Source organism: Ambystoma mexicanum, chromosome 10 (genome assembly GCF_040938575.1).
Source record: "Ambystoma mexicanum isolate Mex_15411 chromosome 10, UKY_AmexF1_1, whole genome shotgun sequence".
Lineage (NCBI taxonomy): Eukaryota > Metazoa > Chordata > Amphibia > Caudata > Ambystomatidae > Ambystoma > Ambystoma mexicanum.
The window spans coordinates 730275526-730294804 of NC_090932.1; the positions used below are offsets into that span (position 1 = coordinate 730275526).

At 44.0% G+C, this 19279-nt stretch overlaps 1 protein-coding gene across 1 annotated transcript in view; it reads right to left on the minus strand.

The window, feature by feature from the left end:
* LOC138491689 (glutathione hydrolase-like YwrD proenzyme) overlaps positions 1-19279 on the minus strand; it is an 846074-nt gene that overhangs the window by 698200 nt on the left and 128595 nt on the right. The window lies entirely within an intron of this gene.

A 19279-nucleotide genomic window follows, 5' to 3' on the forward strand; every position in this document is an offset into this window, starting at 1 on the left:
TAATACTTTTGATATTTATGTGATTGAAAAGCTGTTTAAATAATGACTATTTTGCTAAACTTCACTCCTTGTTTTTTAGAACCCACATAGAAAATTGTTTTATGGGGACAGATAAATATGCTATATTATGCATTTACATAAGCATAATTTTCTCGTATTCAGTCTCCTTACATGCCACTTTTTAATGTTGGAATTTCTAAATCGAATAATACTTTCCCTTTACAACTCCATGACTATCCACTGAATATGAAGCAACAAGATTCAACATCCATGTCTTGCCTGGAGTCATGAACCACTTCGAGCGCGTATCATGTCATCTTACCTAGCTATTCTGTTCCAGACTGGTTTTATGCACTGAATTCTAGATAATGTGATCATATTTTCACAACGTATCATTGCTTTACACAATTATTATTATTATTTTTTTATTTATTTATTTGTAATGCGCCGTAGCTCGCAAGCATCAGGGCGCGAAAAAAGACACGAGGACGAAGATTAACAGGACGACACAAAAGAAAGTAAAGAGAGGGGGGCAGAAAGATGGCAACATGATTCGATGTAGAAATTGCCAAGTTATTTGAAGAGAACGGTCTTCAGATGCCTCCTAAAGAGTTGGGTGTTGCTTTCCAGTCTAAGGCTGCAAGGCAGTTTGTTCCAGTGGGAAGTTGGCAAACTCGGAAAAGCTCGACCGAGACCAGTGGCTTTGCCTGGAAGGCTCGGATTGATCAGTCCTTGCTTGGCGGATCTCAAGCTACGACTTGGCTCATACCACCTGAACTTTTTGTTAAGGTATGCTGGTGCCGTGCCGTAGAGACATCAGTGGGTTAGGGTTAGTGATTTAAACAGGATCCGTTCCTTCACTGCCAACCAATGGAGATCATTTCTGTCCTTGGTTATGTGTTCTCGCTTAGATTTGTTAGTGATGGACCTGACAGCATTATTCTGAATAATCTGGCATTGTTTCAGGCAATTATTGCTAGCGCCAAGCATTAACGCGTTACCATAGTCCAAGCGAGACAGGATGGTAGCTCTCCCTATCGTGGCTCTGTTCTTGATGTTAAGAAATGGTCTGATCTGGCAGAGAAGCCTTTGCTAATATTGACAATTTCGCTTTAAATAAGCGGTTTGGGCTTCTGCACCTAGGGAAGATTGTAAATAAATACCTAGGGTTTTGACCTTATTTGAAACCTTAATGGTGGAGTCTATTATAGTGAAGGTGGAATAGTCCGAGCCAAGGTTTTTTAAGGCTTTAGCGCTTCCAAAGGTCATAAGTTCCGTTTTAGAACTATTAAGACACATCCAGTGTGTTAACATCCAGTTTTCAATGGTGTTATAGATAATCGATAACTTCTCATTGTCTAAGGAATGGTTTCCACTCAACTCTAAGATGAGCTGTGTATCGTTAGCGAAATTGGTGAAAAAAATTCCGAGCTGAGATAAAAGAGTACAAAGGCAACGGATGTATAAATTGAAAAGCAAAGGGGAGAAACTGGCTCCTTGATGGACGCCGTAGTCTACAGGTTTGGGTGAGGTGGAGTGATGTTTATCGTGGTTTGATATTGATATGTACCTTTGTCGTCTTTCGAAATTGTGTGTCCAGTTTCCAATATTTTCATCCTTACTAATGCAAGTACTGTGTTTCAGGGAGATGCTGAAGCGTCCACTACAATTACAACATCCCTCTTAGTAGATCCGGTGCCAGTGGTATGGGTCTTCAAAGTTCAATTGGATGAGATAATCTGATCATATTTACATATCGTGTAATTGTTTTACACAATGTTTCATTCCTACTTTACTATTGATATGTACCGTTGTCGTCTTTCCAAATTGTGTGTCCAGTTTCCAATATTTTCGTCCTTACTAATGCAAGCACTGTGTTGCAGGGAGATGCTGCAGAGTCCTCTTCAATTACATTATCCCTTGTAGTTGTTCCGGAATCAGACCTTGCAGTTGATCCAGAGCGAGAGGTATGCGTACTGACAGTACCATCTAATGAAAGAAAGTCGGTCTAATTATATGTGTAATGCAGATGACTTATTTTAAATGGATACTATTTTTTGCAGGGATGTATACAAGATCCGTATATTGAACCGGAGGCACGTGGATCCGAGTCGATGCGCCAGCTTGCTGATGTTGATGTTAGAGTAAAGAAGGTTTCAAAGAAAAGAAAAAAAAATAAGGTTAGTTGTAAACACTTTATATTGTTGGCAATTGTTTTGTGTTGAGGCCTTCATTATATGCTTTTTTTTTAATGTAAATTGTACAACACTGTATGTTGGATTTACACTGAACATCCCTTTTCCTATCTGTCCTGTAGTTGCCCAATGGTGTACGGACTATGAAGACACAGACAGCGATAGAAATGACAGATGCTGCTTGCCAAACTGTTTTCACCATGTAGGAACTATTAATTGAGGCGCAGCGTGTTCACACTCGAGATGCCTATGTCCAATGGCCAGAAAATGAATTTAATATGACCGGCGAATCCAGCAAAGTCCTTTTGGACCATTGCTACAATGCGCCTGCTCCGCCAGATGAAGGTGAAATTGAATTTATAGAAGATAGTTTTACATTACTCGATGAGCACTTGACACAGTCGACACCCGCAAAAAAATGCCCCCCAAAAAACAGTCCACATTGATATTTTCTCCTATCCATGGTCAAGTAACAGATGTTGAAATGACAGAGACTGAAGCATCAACACTATTGACTGACGAACCAGACACTGATATCGACTATAGTATGTCCAGTTTGGCTGATATGTCCACAACGGTTCAGTCCGAAACAACAGTGTTGCCGGATGACAGTCTAATAAAAGAGGCCAAATACATGGTATTCGACAGCAGCTTGATGGAGATTATAAAGATGCTGAAATGTGTGCATTCAGTGCGAGGGGAAGTATGTGGGAGGCCATTGGTGAGCATGACTCATCTAACACAAGGCAGTAACCTCAAAATACATGCCACCTGTAAAAAGTTACATAAAACATTTTCATGGTCTGCTCAACCGATGCTGGGGAAACTGCCAGCTGGCAATCTACTGTGTGCAGCAGCTTTAATTTTCAGTGGCTCTAGTTTCATGAAGTTATCCAGTTTCTTTGAGTTTGTGGGACTCCATTTCATTTCTAAAACGCAATACTACAAATACCAACGTGATTATCTATTCCCTGCCATCAGTGAAGCTTGGAAAATTGAACAATTGGCTATTCAAAGTACATTCCCCGACAAACTGTTCAGGCTAGCCGGCGATGGACAGTGTGGCAGCCCCGGATTTTCTGCTAAGTACTGCACCTACCATTTTCAGGACATGGAAAGTAAGAAAATTGTGAGTTCGGTGGTCGTGCAGGTGTCCCAATGTAAATCCTCAGTGGCCATGGAGAAACGTGGTTTTATAAAATCAATGGAAGATCTACAATCGAGGGGAATGCAAATCGACCTCATAGCAACGGACAGACAGGTTTCAATAGCCAAGACAATGAGGGAGCACTATCCAAATATTAAACATCAATTTGATGTATGGCATGTTGTCAAATCAACAAATAAAAAAATCTCGGTGGCAGGGAAAAAAAAAGGTTTGGAAAGTATTTCACAGTGGTCTCAGTCTTTCAGCAACCATCTTTGGTGGAGCTCTAAAACATGTGATGGGTCTGTGGAAATTCTACTGGAAGAATGGCGGTCACTAATGCACCACTTAGCAACTCCACTGTAAATAAGCCAGAACAAAGCAGTTTAAGTAGGAAACTATTATCTTTAATCTCGCAGGCCAAAATACTTTTAGCCAAGTTTGGCAAGTTCTCTTGTTCTCATGTTCTCACATTTTACCTACAAAAGGTAATTCCCATTATGAATTATGGGGCTGAAACTTGGATACCCCAAAAACGAGAATACTGGGATAGAATCGAAGCTCAATTTTGGAAAAAAAACCTTAACCTACCGAGCTCGACACCAAATGCTCTTCTGCGGTTTGAATTGGGTACTCTTTCGATGCATATTCAAGCAGCCTGGAAAAGATGCAATCTTCTACGAAAATGTTTTTTGGGACTAACTGCAAATAGTGTGCTAGCAGTACTGGCAGACTATTTGTTACGTTCCCAACATCCATTTCCAAGAAATTGGAGAACTACTGCTCTCGATAATTTGAGTGAAGCAAATATATCATTGGAATTGCTATTGTATAATCCAAATAGGGTAAACTTGAAATTGTATATATCTGATTGGCAATGTACACAACAAAAATGTCTAGCATTAAAAGATTTCGATAGAGCACTGTTCGGTCATAAGAAATTCCGACAGGCGGCTGACTATCTATTGAAATGCCCATCAGCTATACTGAGAAATCAGATCTTAAGGTTTCGTTTAAATTTGTGGCCAACAAATCAAATACTGTTGAGAAGAGGTCTAATTAAAGCAGAAGTTGCACACTGTCGATTCTGTAAACTTGTTGAGATGGAAGAGACTCTTAAACACTTACTGATTGTATGTGTTGGTCTAAAAACACAAAGAGAAATGATTCTCCGTAAACTCACTCAGTCATATTACATATCTCGCTCTGCTAATGAATTATGGTAGGAACTGTTTGCCACACCTAAAATCTCAACAAGAATAGCTACTATGCAGTTTTTAAAATCAATACTGCTCCCAGCTGAATCTATAATTAGTACTCTATGTTGAAATATCGTGTTATAATAATGCAAACTCTGTTAAAACTGAATTTTCCGGTGTGTGGCTTTTGAATTATGAATTGATTAATCATTACTATTGTGAAGGTAACCATTGATGAGCATAACTCAGATTCCTTTCTTCCCTTTTTTCTTAGTTGTAAATAATTGAAATTGATGTGATGTGTACTTATATATTATGGAAATTTGTGATGTGAATGTACATCATGATGATTGAGAATGGAAACTATGTATTTTAATGAATAATTTTTTTACAAAAGTTTTTGTTTTGAAAGGTTAAATTACTTTGACCAACCAAAATAAATAAAAAAAAAAATTCAAAAAAATGCACCACTGTTCCAACGTTCACCACTGGACAGAAAACCAACATTTCCACCAATGTGAACATGGTACTTTGTCCACGGAGCAGGCACGGATGAAGAAGTGGTTGATCCCATCTTCACCTCCACACAAAGCCCTTGAGAAGATTGTGTTTGATAAAACTCTATCAAGAGATCTGAAGGGACTCACAGAATTCTGTCACACAGGGGATTTGGAGGTGTTCCACAATATGTGCCTAAAGTACAGACTAAAGAGATTTCATTTCGGCATCCAAGGGATGAAATCTAGAACTTTACTAGCGGTATTAGCACATAACGAGAATGTAGGCCGGGAACAATCTAGGACTGCAGGAAACTTAGGGATGCTTCGCTACACTATGGCCTTTACGAAAAGAAGCAAGAAATGGGTTGTCAAACCAGTATATGAGAGAATGGAATTCGATTTTGTGAAAGATGTTATTGTTAATGTCGTCGAGATGCATACTCATGGAATTGCGCACAAATCTGTTCAGAGCACACATACATTGCCACAAAACATTGCCAACGTGCCATGTCCACCCAAAGCAGAACTCGTTAAATCGTTCAAAACCCGGTTCAAATGATTACCATCTGTTTTTATTTTTGCAAAACATGTTTTTATACACTGTACAAATAAAGTATGCAATTTGTCTTTTGGAATCTATCCTCTTAGTCCTTTTCTTTAAAAAAATTACAATTATTACGATTGCTTTCACATTTCACAGTTTAGTCGAGCTACAGTGGGACCTTCATTTATCGTGTTAATGACCAATGGATAACAGTGTGTAAGAATCGATGGGTTTTGGCAGTTGCCTTGCCATAATGTTCCGCACAAAGCTGAATATCTGCTCGTCCTACAAAAGGGTTTAGACCTAGGCCACAAAACATTCTAGGCATGCAAGAAGTACTCACTGTGAAAACATGCCATGTGGTAGGAGGCCATGAGATAAGCAGAGGTGGGCCTATTACTAGACACATTTTGACTCAGTTTTTGTGTTACATCGACTATAATTTGGGAATAGGGGGCATTCTGTTATTGGCAAGTTTCCCCTACAGCTCAGCACCGCCACGAACAACGAGCAGTGACAGCCCCCAATTTCTTGTGCCCGTGCTTCAAAATTCATGTTCTCATGAATGCGTTGACACGGGATGTTGCAAAGTAAGAATGTATGTTCATTTTGAGTGAAGGTCACCAGCTTTGAATTTTTGCTTGGGAGCTGGGAGGCCCAGGCGTCCTGCGCACAGTATAAGGTTCTATTGTTTTTTGACCTTGAGAGGCAGGGACCATTCCGAAAGGGATTGAATTGAAGGGGGGGGTGTAATAACGTATGCTATGATAAGGTTGCCCATTTCAAAACTGGACCTAGTTATATATAAATTCAGTTTATGAAAAATCGTTGACACGAACGGAGGAGTCTACATTATGGTCTGCATTGCGCCAAGAGAATGGAAATGCTGAATATAATGTAAGTTTCTCTTTAAACGATTTCATACCAGAACTAGTCGAAATACGAATAGCTGACCGTTATTGCTGGGTCACATTGTACTTATTCGTTCTGTGTGGCATATTGCAATGAAGTGCTAGTACAACCTTTGTGTGCTGGGCTATCTACTGGGCACATGGGCAGGCCAGCATCGAGACACATGTAGACCACCACTCATTTCTCACTGGTTCTATGCTAATAAATAATTACATTTTTTGTGCACCTCGAATTCTTGCCCCAGTTTACGCATTACGTTTAGAGCTCAACATAATCCATTGCACTATCCTCGGAAGCAAATAGCGGAGTACTTTGATATTCCACGTTGTATTCTCTCGGTTCACATTGTGTCACCTCTGCGCTAATAAAGAAAATGTTTAACTGTAATAAAGATCGACTACTGAGACACATTTCTATTTTTATCTTTTGTAAACAGGTACATCGTGCTATTCTGCGATTGTCATCTATTCCAGACCCCGAACGAAGGATTATTCAACCGCCAGCTGCAGCTTCATGTCAATCACAGGATCTACTTAACCGTCTTTTGGGACGACAGACAGGGTCCAATATGCCTGTACGTGGTACCAGCGATTCGGGGAAACATAACATCCTTTACGGTGGTCTAGTGCCAAGTTCATGCACCAGCTTTGCAATTCACTGTGCGACCGAAGTGCTTCATTTAGACAAAACGAACACCCTGTGTACCCAAAAGGAACAGCGTGTGACTCACGATAAACATGTGCGGATTTGCGGAACGAGAGCAAAGAAAAAAAGTTCAATTTTCATTGATTATGTCAGACGCCGAATGTTATCGAAACATTTAATGTGAAAAAAATGTACTTTACCAATTGTACAGTCTTGTTGTTTCCTTTTAAAGTACAGTTTCATATTCCTAATTGTGACGCGCTGTGCTGTGAGACAATGTGTGTTGTTTTCTGGGTTCTGCGTCTAGTCGCATAGGTGACAACTGGGCGCGTTTGGCTACGCTGCCCAGTAAAGTCACGGAGAGAGGCGGAGAATATCAATGATTTGGTGATGTCAGGCTCAGGGGCGGGGGATATGATTTAGTGCCGCAAACGCAGGTCACCCAGGGCGATGCGGCAAGTGATAAGATTATCACAAAATGGCCGCGCCCTGCTGCCTGATTTCACTTGTGTTCAAGAGACGAAAACTCGGGTAAGGTGCATAGGAAATGTTTGTACGTTCGATCGATTTATGGTTAAAAACACATGGCCGAACCATAGGGACAATAATATTTCTGACCAAACCATTCCTTTAAGCAATGTTTCATTAGAGAGTGTTGTCTTGCAATATGTGGATGACATCTAAATTTGCAGCACGACAGAGGAAAGATGCAGACACGATCTATTCAGCTATTGACTATATTGGCTAAGAAAGGGTATGGAGTTGACAAAGAAAAGTTACAATATTGTCAGCAAGAAGTGCTGTATATAGGCCTGCTGATCTCGCAAGAGGGGAAAAGCGTTACCCTTAAAAGGGCTGAAGCCATACTGAACACAGCTAAGCCAAACACGATAAAACTGATGCAGAGTTTTCTAGGACTTTAGAATTATGTCAGGGCATGGGTCTTTGACTACAGCTCATATACCAAGCCCTTGTTACAGGCCCTAAAAAAGGCACAGGTGACGAAAGGAAAAATTGAATTCTCTGAGACCATGGAAGAAGGGTTTACTGAACTCAAGAGAGCCATTTGCAATGCACCAGTTCTACGGTTTCCCAATTATGCAGATTAAATCTGCCTGTTTTCACACACGAATGGCAGTGTTATGACGGCAGTACCCACACAGAGAACCACATTGGGGTACAAGCCCCTGGCATACTACAGTGAGAATTTGGACCCAATGATGAAAGGCCATTTCCCTTGCGAACAAAGTCTAGCTACTGCAGCATTCACCATAGAGAAGGCTACAAACATTGTGATGGGATGCTCAATGACGTTGTTCGTCGAGCATGCACTATTTGCCATTCTAGAAAAACCAAAGGGCACATTGACATCTCAGAGAGCTTCCGCTTATGAAGTGATCATATCAAACCCATCGATTAAGATAATTCGATGTAAGATAGTGAACCCAGCTATGTTCACAGCAGAACCAGGTACTGAAGGACAGCCGATCCATGATTGTGCAACTTATGAGGAATTCTATGATGGAATTCCCAGAGTGAGAGAAAATCCATTGGCAGAAGGAAAAATTGTCTTTGTTGACGGTTCTTCAAGAATCGATCAAAATGATGGACAAAGATACACAGGCACTGCTGTGGTGAAGCACACAGCAAATGGAGAATTTCAAGTACTCATTAGTGCACGATTATCATCTCACTATTCAGCACAGGCTGTAGAATTATTGGCGTTGATACTCGCCATCGAGAATCACGCAGACCAGGAAGTGTCGGTGTACAGTGACTGTCTGTGTGACATCAACAGTGCACGCAGGCCTAGTGCGCTGGAAAAGGAGGGGCTACCTTCGAGCGGACGGCACGCCAGTGCAGCACGCAGCCCTATTGGACAGTCTCATTAAGGTACTACAGCTCCCAGTGGGCATAGTGATTGTGAAATGTGCCGCCCACACGAAGGGGACAGATTATATCTCACAAGGAAATCAAGCATCAGGCACAGAGGCCAAGCGTATGACATCCAAGGGTGAAACCATACTGGATGTGGAAATAACTGAGGTAAATAAAAAAAATATTGTTGCATGAAGTGAACCTGAGGGTTATAGTAACATAGGGCAAGCCCAGTTAACGCAACTCCAAGGGGAAGCACCACAGGAGGAAAAGAACCTCTGGAAGCGGCGAGGGTGTTCTTTAAAGCCATCCGAAAGTTTGTGGTGACAAGAGAGCACCGGTAAACCAGTAATGCCTATAGCCCTGTTAAAACTAACATTGGAACAATTGCATTATCCAGCGCACATGTCAAAAGAGCAGCAACAATCGCTGAAGACTGGTTTGTACCGAACTTAGCGGAACACGTTGCATTTTTTATGGTGAACTGCATAATCTGCCAACAGTTCACGGCTAAGCATACACTAAAAGTAATTAGAGGTGTCATCTCAAGGCAAAAAGGACCTTTTCAACACTTGCATGTCGATTTTGTAGATATGATTCAAGTATGTAACGGGTACGAGTATCTAATTGTTGTGGTGTGTCCATTCTGTAGATGGATAGAAGCAGGACCATGTACACACCCAGACTCTACCTCTGTGGCCAAATTTCTGGTGAGAGAGGTATTTCCCAGGTGGGGAGTATGTGAGGTCATGAGGTCAGACAATGGTCATCACTTTGTAAACGCAGTATTTGAGCAAATCAGCTTGCTGCTTGGTATAAAGCACAAGTTCTCGTATGTGTATCACCCACAAGGTAATGGGTTATGTGAGAGGCTCAACGGCTTGTTAAGGGAAAGGATAGCCAAGTTGAAGCTTACTCAAAAGAAGAGATGGCTACACTGACTTCCATTGGCACTGTACGCACTCAGAAACCAGCCTGGTTCTGACCATCACCTTACGCTGCACGAAATAGCAACAGGCAGAAGGATGCACACTCCACTGACACCCAGAGATAGAGCTAGATGTGATGCTCAGCCAACAGGAGAAATCTTAGGGTCTGAAATGCAAAATTACTTGAATTGCATGACATCTTGTCTTACTGTAATTTCAGTACAGCTGCAGCGAAGACAAAAAGGGTGCAGGGCAGCACAGAACACAGAAAGATATACTAATGCAAACTCAGTTCAGAGTGTATGTGTGCTATCAATCTTCCCTGGAGACATGGTCCTGGTGCAAAATCACACGAGAAAGAAGTAGGACGAGCCAAGGTTCAACGGACCCTTCACAGTGGAAGACATCACTTCCTCTGCAGTCAAGCTACAAGGAAGAAGAGCTTGGATCTTCCTGGGTGACATCAAGCCATACATAAAGCCATACATCGGCGAAGGCCCCTGCCCACACCCCAATGCGTAGAGGCTACAGACAACAGGGAAAACCGCAGCCTAATTTTGGACCTTTCCTCTATGCAAAAAAGGGGATAAGGACATAAAAACGGACACTCTGTGCATCCTAGTTGCAGGGTGAAGAAGAGAACTGCATGCATAAGCCACAACATAGGTCATTAACTTCGAACTTTGGACTGAGGCACACTGAAGCCTTGATAAGAAAAGGATATACCAAATTTTGATCGAGGACACACAAATTGGAAGAAAATACAGTATCCACACTTGTTCCAAACAGGAGCATTGTTTGGACTCGCTTATGGTGTCCCAGAGCAGCGACATCACTAAAGACGTTTGGAACTATTTTGACCTAGTCTTGAGGTCATACCCCTCACTAGTGGGAAGGCTCACTAGCATCACTGAGTTTCTTCAAGACCCTGAAAATGAAAAGACAATAAGGAGACTGCTCACCATGATCGCCGAGCAGTTCCTCCTGCTTCCGGAGTATAAAAAGGAAAAAACAAATGTCCCAAGCAGAAGAAGAAGCGAATAGGCTTGTCAGCGCGCTATTCTTTCATTTAATTGAAGACTGTCCAGATCTTGTTGGGAGGCGCACTGCGGTCTTGACATTTCTTCGAGATCCAGCAAACACAGAACACTTGAGTATAATGCTGAACGGAATCATAATTCAGGTTGCTCTTCACACCCATCGAGATCACAGAAGCTGCTTACAATGAGTATCGAGCAGTTCCAGGATTCAGAAAGGGCAAGACAAATGTCCCTGTCACCAAAAGATAGCGGATTGGCGCGCAATGTGTTTTTTCACCTAATTGAGGACTTTCCAGAACTTGTGTGGAGGCCCACCAGTGTTGACGTCCTCACCTTCATCAGAGACCCATCAAATTCTACACAGATGAGCATGCTCTTGCTCGGTATTGTGATGCAGGTTGAACTGTCTAACCATCATCAGAATTTCTGGAGGAGACTGTAAGACTTTCTGCCGAGGGACAGATCGAGAAAGTGTTGTCAGAGACTTCACTCTTGTTTATATTATCAAGGACACAGCATGTCTTCCGGAGTGAAACAGATAAGAGGAATAAACTGGGAGCTTGTGTATTTTGAAAACGTACAGTGAAAAAGGACTTGCTGAACTTATTGCCTTAATTGACATTTTTTCAAATATAGAAAAGGGAACTATATCCAGAAACAATAGACAATCCATTATCCAGGTAAAGGAGGACAATTGTTCCAATACCTGCAACCGACAAGCAGAGACATGAGAATCCAGAGATATTGTTGCATAGAATATTTTAATGTTAGTCTTTTTTCCCTTAGATGATAGAGATGGGAAACCAGAGCAGCAGCATTGTCATCCCTCAGGAGGGGAGACATACTTATTGTTCCAGAACGAAGTGCTGCCGCCTAACCTACAGGGGCATAATCTATTTATGCATTATATTCATCATTTTATTATCACTGATGATTGGAACTGCATTCTTTATAGGTGTACAAAGTGTTCTAATTCCAGTGCACCCACCTAACGATGTACGCATGACACCCACAAAAGCACCCAGACCCTTTATAGTGATCCCAGTTCCTAGAAGGTCTGACAAAGGAGTGAGTGAACTTGAAATGGATGTGATTAGTAATGAGACACATGCAGTGACAAGCAAGTTGATAAGCCGGAGACAGGGTCGGCAGAGTAAGAATGAATGAAGGTTACTGACAATCACACGCATGCCGAAATGGATGTGATTAGTAATGAGACACATGCAGTGACAAGCAAGTTGATAAGCCGGAGACAGGGTCGGCAGAGTAAGAATGAATGAAGGTTACTGACAATCACACGCATGCAAACTATGAGTGCACACACACCAGGTCTAGTGTCAATAACTGCAGAACCACAATCCAAAGAATGGGAGAAGGTTGGACAAAAGTTCCACTATAAGTGAAGGGAAAAGAGAAACGGAGAGAGCTGAACTGCTAAAGAGACAAAGGGAGTTGGAGAAGAAGCTAACTGAGCCAGCATTGATAAGCACCCCTGATACAGCACTGAAAGAGGCAAGTGCAAGCCCAGAGAAAATCCCACAAGCACAGATGATAGCAGAATAAATATGGTCGTTGATAACCAGAGCCAGGAAAATACAAGAGGACAAGGAAAGAATTGCCAGACTTTCCTCTACTCGACTCGCACAGATGAAGATACCTGCACCCTGGATTGGGTTACTTGAGAATCCTCCAGCAAGAAGAAGCCATAAGGATGTGTTCAAGGACGTAGTTATAGCAAACTACATGAAAACCTTGAGAATCAAGAGAAGCATACAAGGAGATGACAGTGAACTAAACGACTACTTGGACAGCACAGCACACTTGGGAAATAACATATGGTACCAGCATATGAAAAAGACGGAATTCAGAGGAGTAATGCTTTGTTTGCGAACGCCTACCTTACAGCATGGGGAAGTCAAAGATCTTTGTAGCAGTAGAAATTGACGTCCAGACAGCACACTGTCTATCACACGTAGCAATGTGCAAGACCAGAGGCCAGTTCACGGGAGGTGATGCCTCACTGAAATGGGCAACCGAAGTGACTGATCCAAATGAAGACGATTATGTCCAGGACATAAAGACAAGGAACAATGTAAGGACAAAGCACATGTGATCAGATACGAGAAGCCTGGAGTTATAGGAACGGAGATCAGAAGAGAGGCAAATCAAAAACTAAACTTCCAAGGTCAAACTCCAGAAGAAGCCAGAAAATGGAAGAACAGAGATAAAATGCAAATTTGGGGCACAGTGCTTTCACCAGACTGATGGGAGAAAGGAGTGGTGATCTGCAGAGCATGGATGGTCTTCGGTCAGTAGGAGCCCACCATCAACATAGTGCGAAATAGATGCAAGCCATTGTGGCCAAAACCCTCTAAATTACTGACATGGGTCGAAGACAGGGGAGGACCCTTGCAGATAGTGCCACTGGAAAGCCCCTAATTGTGCTTCAGGAATAATGGCACAAGGAAAATGGGGGAGAATCAAAACTGTGGACGAGTTTTGACGCCCCAGGAATGGTACATGGTACCGCAGTGATCATGGATCATTTTTGGGCATGTGGATCCGAAGAAACTGGGGAGTTATATGCACAATAGTGAATGTCCATGTTCCAGCATTAGAGATTCCAAAAAAGTGATCTGAATATTGACAGTTTCAGCCTGACCTTGTCAGTGTTCACAACAATTTTTATGTCACGAGTTCAAGTCGGAACAAATACTAAATGGTTGCAGATAACCAGATGGGAGTTACTGCAAACCATCAACACAACCATAAAAGGATTCAACGCAATTAAAGAGGAGTTGAGGGCAATCCGAAAAATGACTCTCAAGAACTGATTTGTCCTTGACATGATCACAGCTATGGATGGAGGTGTTTGTGCAAAAATTGGAGAATCATGTTGCACATTTATGCCTTCTCACGACAAAGAAAATGGAGCATTGACAGAGGCCATATGTATGCTGGAAAAACTACAGAGTCAAATGATTGATGAAACCAACAAAGTGGACGATGACAGTTGGATTGGAGCAAAATTCTCATGGGTTCCACAATGGATGGCAGATGCATTCAAATTCCTAGGAGCCCTGCTAATGATGATACTGCTCGGATTCTGTGTTATCAAGATAATAATCTCTCAGTGCCAGAAAACTGCGAAAAAGGCCATAGGGACGAAGATCATGATAGATGTTGAACCAGGATGGAACCCTAAAGACCTGACTGATGAAGAAATAAGAAACTTTGTGAAAGCTAGGATTCATGCGCCAGAAGGAACAAAGTTCTGGTACCCAAGGAAACACAGAAACTATGTGGGAAGATGGATCTATTGCAGCCCAAAACTAATGACATGGAACAAAGATGAACAAGTGAGAACAGCAGGAAGCTTGAAGGGAGTCATAAAAATATGGAGCCCAAAGAGGCATTTCTTCAGACCTTCATGTGTGGCCTCCGAAGATGAAGCAAAAGTGGATCCAGAAGATGAAGTGAAACTGAATACAGAGGATGCAGAAAAGATGGATACAAAAGAAGAAGTGAAAGTGGTCGATGAATCGCCCAGAGGGGGAGTGTAGAGGAGGCCCCAAGCACGTCCCGCACTCAAATAGTTCATTTTGAAGTACCAGGAACTTTGACACTGAAATATGTGATGTATGATGAGCAAATAAACCAGCAGAGAGCCGCAGTGGGGCTCTCTCCAGTACCTATCAAAAGGACAGCACCTGTTGAAGTACCAAGGCCTAAGAGAACATGGACAGTAAGGTATCCATTGAGAAAGCCATATCGACAAATAAAACTAAATGATGAATGTCAGAGCACAGTCACTGAAGAAGCTAAAAAGATGCTGAAGGAAGACGAATGGTGACGTCACAAGAACCTGAACTGACACATATTTAGAAGATATGACGACCTGCGAGTGACGAAAAGAGACAAAACACCATGGATAAGGGACATCATGAACCTAAAGTGAAATAACAATGTCAAATGTAAGAAGCTTATGCCATGTGCTTGATGAAGATATGCAGCCAGTTTTACACCTGTACATATGTTTGGAACCGCAAGAAAGCTAAGAAAATCGTGCGGCTTGTTATGCTTACTAGTAAGATAGATTGCGGCGAGCGCCACCTGTACATATCTACCTCAAAAAGGAGCATTTTATATAAGTATACTTCCACAATGCACAAGAGCAGAATCAACCAATGGTTACTAAAGGTCTCAGGAGAGGAGCTCCTCAGCATGTAGATTGAAAACCAAAGACAGAGAGAAACTCAGACGCATGCAAATCGTGCCAAGATCGTATCGGCTGAAGTAGATTAACAGTAGATGCAATTAATGAAGCAAAGAACAGAATATCCTGTTCAGAGAGGTCAAGATAAGCTGCAGAAGGCAGGTGGTGGGCAAAGCTAAATCAAATACACTAATTGCATGGAGAAGGAGACTATTTCACGGTGTCTAAATCACGTGACCAGCCAAGCGAGAAGAGATGAAGCTTTCACACCTATGCGTGGCCTTGTGCCATGCAGAGATATCTGAACTTTTCCAGACAGAGATGCAGTCTCGAGGCCAACCACCAAGAAATAATTGACACATGACCACTAAGGTGATGATTGATTGTAGCAATAATTGTTGGAAGGCTGTGGGAGCAGACGAGCACCCTGCACCTGGCCGGCTATTCTGCATTCTGCTAAGCTGGTGGAAAAGTATGAGTGGGGTTGGTGCCAACCCAATCATAGTGGACAAGTAATGTAGGGTCCTATAGTTAGTAGAACTAATGAGACGTCATACTTTTTTAGTGACGTCCACAGTAGCCATTTTGAAGGAGGGGCTTAGATGCCCCACCTGACATTGTTTATCCAATCCCCTCACTCCGTTACCATATACAGATATAGTACCTATATTAAAGTTACCTTCCTACAACCAATAGAATTGCATGTGACATTTTAAGCGTTACATGTCAGTGATGATGAGTTTTTAGTATAAATGATGTATTTTTATGAAGTTCGTTGGAGTTGTTGAAGCGAGAAGGAAGATCGAGCAACAGCTGATGTTCATGAACTCCCTGTTTTTGTACTTGTCATTAAATGGACTCCCTTTGCCAAACCATTGAGTTGTCATTATTGATTTGATGCTAGAGTATTAATCTGCGTCCCCATCCACCTAACGGGTGCTGCTGCCTCATCTTAAAGTGCTATTGGGCAACCCCCAGCTTTATGGGCCGGTTGGAGTCCTAGTGCACACCATGGCTGTTGCGAGCACATGATCTGGCCAGGCGGCTCCTCTTCCGGTGAACCTGGGTCATCCACCCCGTCACTCCATTGCCGCCTTCTTGGCGGGGCTGTGGAAACCCCTCACCTGCTCCTCCCTTCTCGAGCGAGGGCTCCTCACCTCCACCTCTTGGTCCTCTGCGCTAGGGGCCGTGCTGCACCCTCTAGTCTGTTCCCAAACCTCCTAAAGAGGGGCCGCTCTTAAGCCCTCTCCTGTCCGCTCCTCCGGAACTGCGGGGGCCGTACCATGCCCTCCACCTGAAGTCCTCCTAGCCAGGGAAGCTGTTCTGCACCTCTCCCTCTCCTCATTACTCTCTGGCGACCGCTCCCTCGGTCTACCCCTCACACTCTTCTGCAGGTATTTACCTCCCTTACCTCTCCGCACTGCCGCCCCCTTCTGTACCCTGGAACCCCTGCCCTGCCCTCCTGTCTGCCCTGCACCCTTTTGCAAACTCCTTTCACCTACTTCCTCCACCATGTCATTAATCCCCCAAACCCATCCTTTTCTCCCTCCCACCTCCCCTGCCCCCATGGACGCTCTCATGGGAATCTCCCTCCTGCCCCCTGTCTCCCAGGCTTCCCCTCTACCCGCCGCAGGGCTACATGTCACCACTGTGGCAAGCGCCCCATCCGCTGCAGCTCTCCGTTGCGGCCTCCCCCCAGCATCCTCCTTCTCACCCGTAACTTCCAACACCGCCCCTTCAAGCAGTGCCTTAGTTGCCCTGCTGATGATTGCTAGGGCCTCCCTCAATGCCTTGGCATCAATTAACCCTTTCTTATTTGCCCCCTGACCCACCATCCTGCTGCAGCAGCGCTGCTCCAAATTTTGCACCGCCCTGCCGAGCCACAAATGACAGCAAAACCCCTGAGCCACCTATTCCCCTAGCGTGCTGCCCATCCAGGGGAAGAAAAGCCTCTTATTGGAAGCCAGGCAAAACCCCTGGCCAACTGCAACCCTAAAATTGACCCTGATTAACTGAAGCCAACTACCTGAGTTAGAAATAGCAGAAACTGGCTGTCATTTAATTACTAAGCTTATTTAAGCTGCCCAGATCCTAATGGAACCAAGTAGGGCCGAACTCCTGACTGAAACTCCCAAAAATTGGTTGCTGATAAAATGCTACCTGTCCTGTAAATGCTTCCCTGCTAACTATGGCGGCCTGATATTGATACTATTAATTTTTTATTTTTTATTTTTATTTTTTATTTTCCCCTACCAGCCCCCAGAAAAAAAAATGCTATCTGCCCCTTATTGCAGGAGGCAATAACATCCCAAACGAAGGGAGAGCCCTGCCTTGGAACGTCCCGTCTTTAAAACACGTGTGCGGACCTTTAAGGCCTTGCACTGCCCCCAAGTGGCTGCCGCGCATCACCGCGCGTCAGCACGCCACAAGCCAACAGCTACAACCGCCCGCATGCAAATCCTGCCTGTCTACACTCCTCTCTGCTAAACCACCCAACAAAACCCTTAGCAGGGACACCTACCCCCAGCTTAGCCCAATGGAGCGGGGCTTGCCAAGCACAGGACCCGATGGAGCTGCACTGATAAAGCAGCGTGACCCTGCCGGGGTGCCTCACTACACGCGGAGACGCCATGCTGGCAAGACCAACGACCCCACTTGGGCTGCCTCACACCTTGTGAAGCCGCGACACAACAAGCAGCGTCCTGCAAAAGCTGGTAAGCGTTGGGTGTGCTTTATTTACAGCACACCCAACTATACAGAAGATGTAACAAATACCGACCTTGCTATCAAAAATGCCCACCCGCCCCCAAACTAAGACAGCTAGACACCAGCCTTGCCTACCTCAGTGACCTGACGCTAAACTGGGCCCCACACACGGAAGGCTCGGTAGTGGGAGACCTGGACAAACGCTTGTCCTCAACCGTCGCCTGCTCCCAAACCTTCCCTGCTCCCTTGAATACCGCTGGGGACATGCTAGGCGCAGGCCAACGAGCTGGCCTGTGCAACGTCCAAAACCTCCCCCGGAGCCACCTTCTACGACTGCCGTGAGCCCTGTGGAGACTCCGACCTTTACATGGCAGGGAGGGGATCAGTGCAACTAATTTTAATTATTGTTACTTAAAAGTCGGGAACATCTGGTTTCACATTCTCACCTTGTGAATGCTGTCCTCCAATGAAAGACACACAAAACGCTATTATTATGTGTCTGCATATTCATCCACAAATATGGCATACAAACGATATTGAGGGTTATGGATCGCCGTTTATGCTGTAGCCTCCCTCCACCCAGCCTGTCCTTCTCAAATACAAAACTTGTACCACAGAGAACATTGAACGATGTCCACCTCGAGCAAAAAAAGTAAGTAAGGATTAGTCTCATTTTCGTGCTCGGAAACATTGGCCCTCATTACGAGCATGGCAGTCTGGGAAGTACGTAATGGTAAGCATGCTGGTACCGTACTTCCCAGACCGCCATACTACGGGCTCTGCTCGTGGGAACCCGTTTCACCCGCTACGTTTTTCCTGGTGGGTGTAACGGCACCCGCAAGCAGAGCACGTCGGATGCACCGGCGCATGCAGATTTGTGCTGGTGCATCCGACATCCCCATCCCCACTCAGCCCAATGGAGCAGAATGGGGATGAGGAGGCCCGTGATTCCTGCACCCGCAAATGGGCAATTACCGGGTCCGCCTAACTCGGCATGACCCGGTTCTTGCCCATTCACGAGTGCCAGAAAAAATGCAACTACGACAGCAACCATGCCGTTTTTAACGAAACAGCTACCGCCAGAGTTGTATTGAGGGCCATTGTAATTACTCCAGCTCCTATCAGCCCAAGTGAGCATAGCCAATGATAAGGGATCACTGGAGCCAGAGTCCAAAAACACTGACATGGTGAACAGAAGATGGGCCTGCCCGGAATGCTGAAAGTTAGGTGACTGCGTGTATTGCAGGGAGAGAGCTCTGCTAGGAATTCTCCTCAGCAACCGTTCATGTTCAGGGTGTGGACGGCTGGCAGGTTGCAGCCGCGATATCCCAGCACAGCCTTGGCGCTATCGAACCTGCAGCTCCAGGC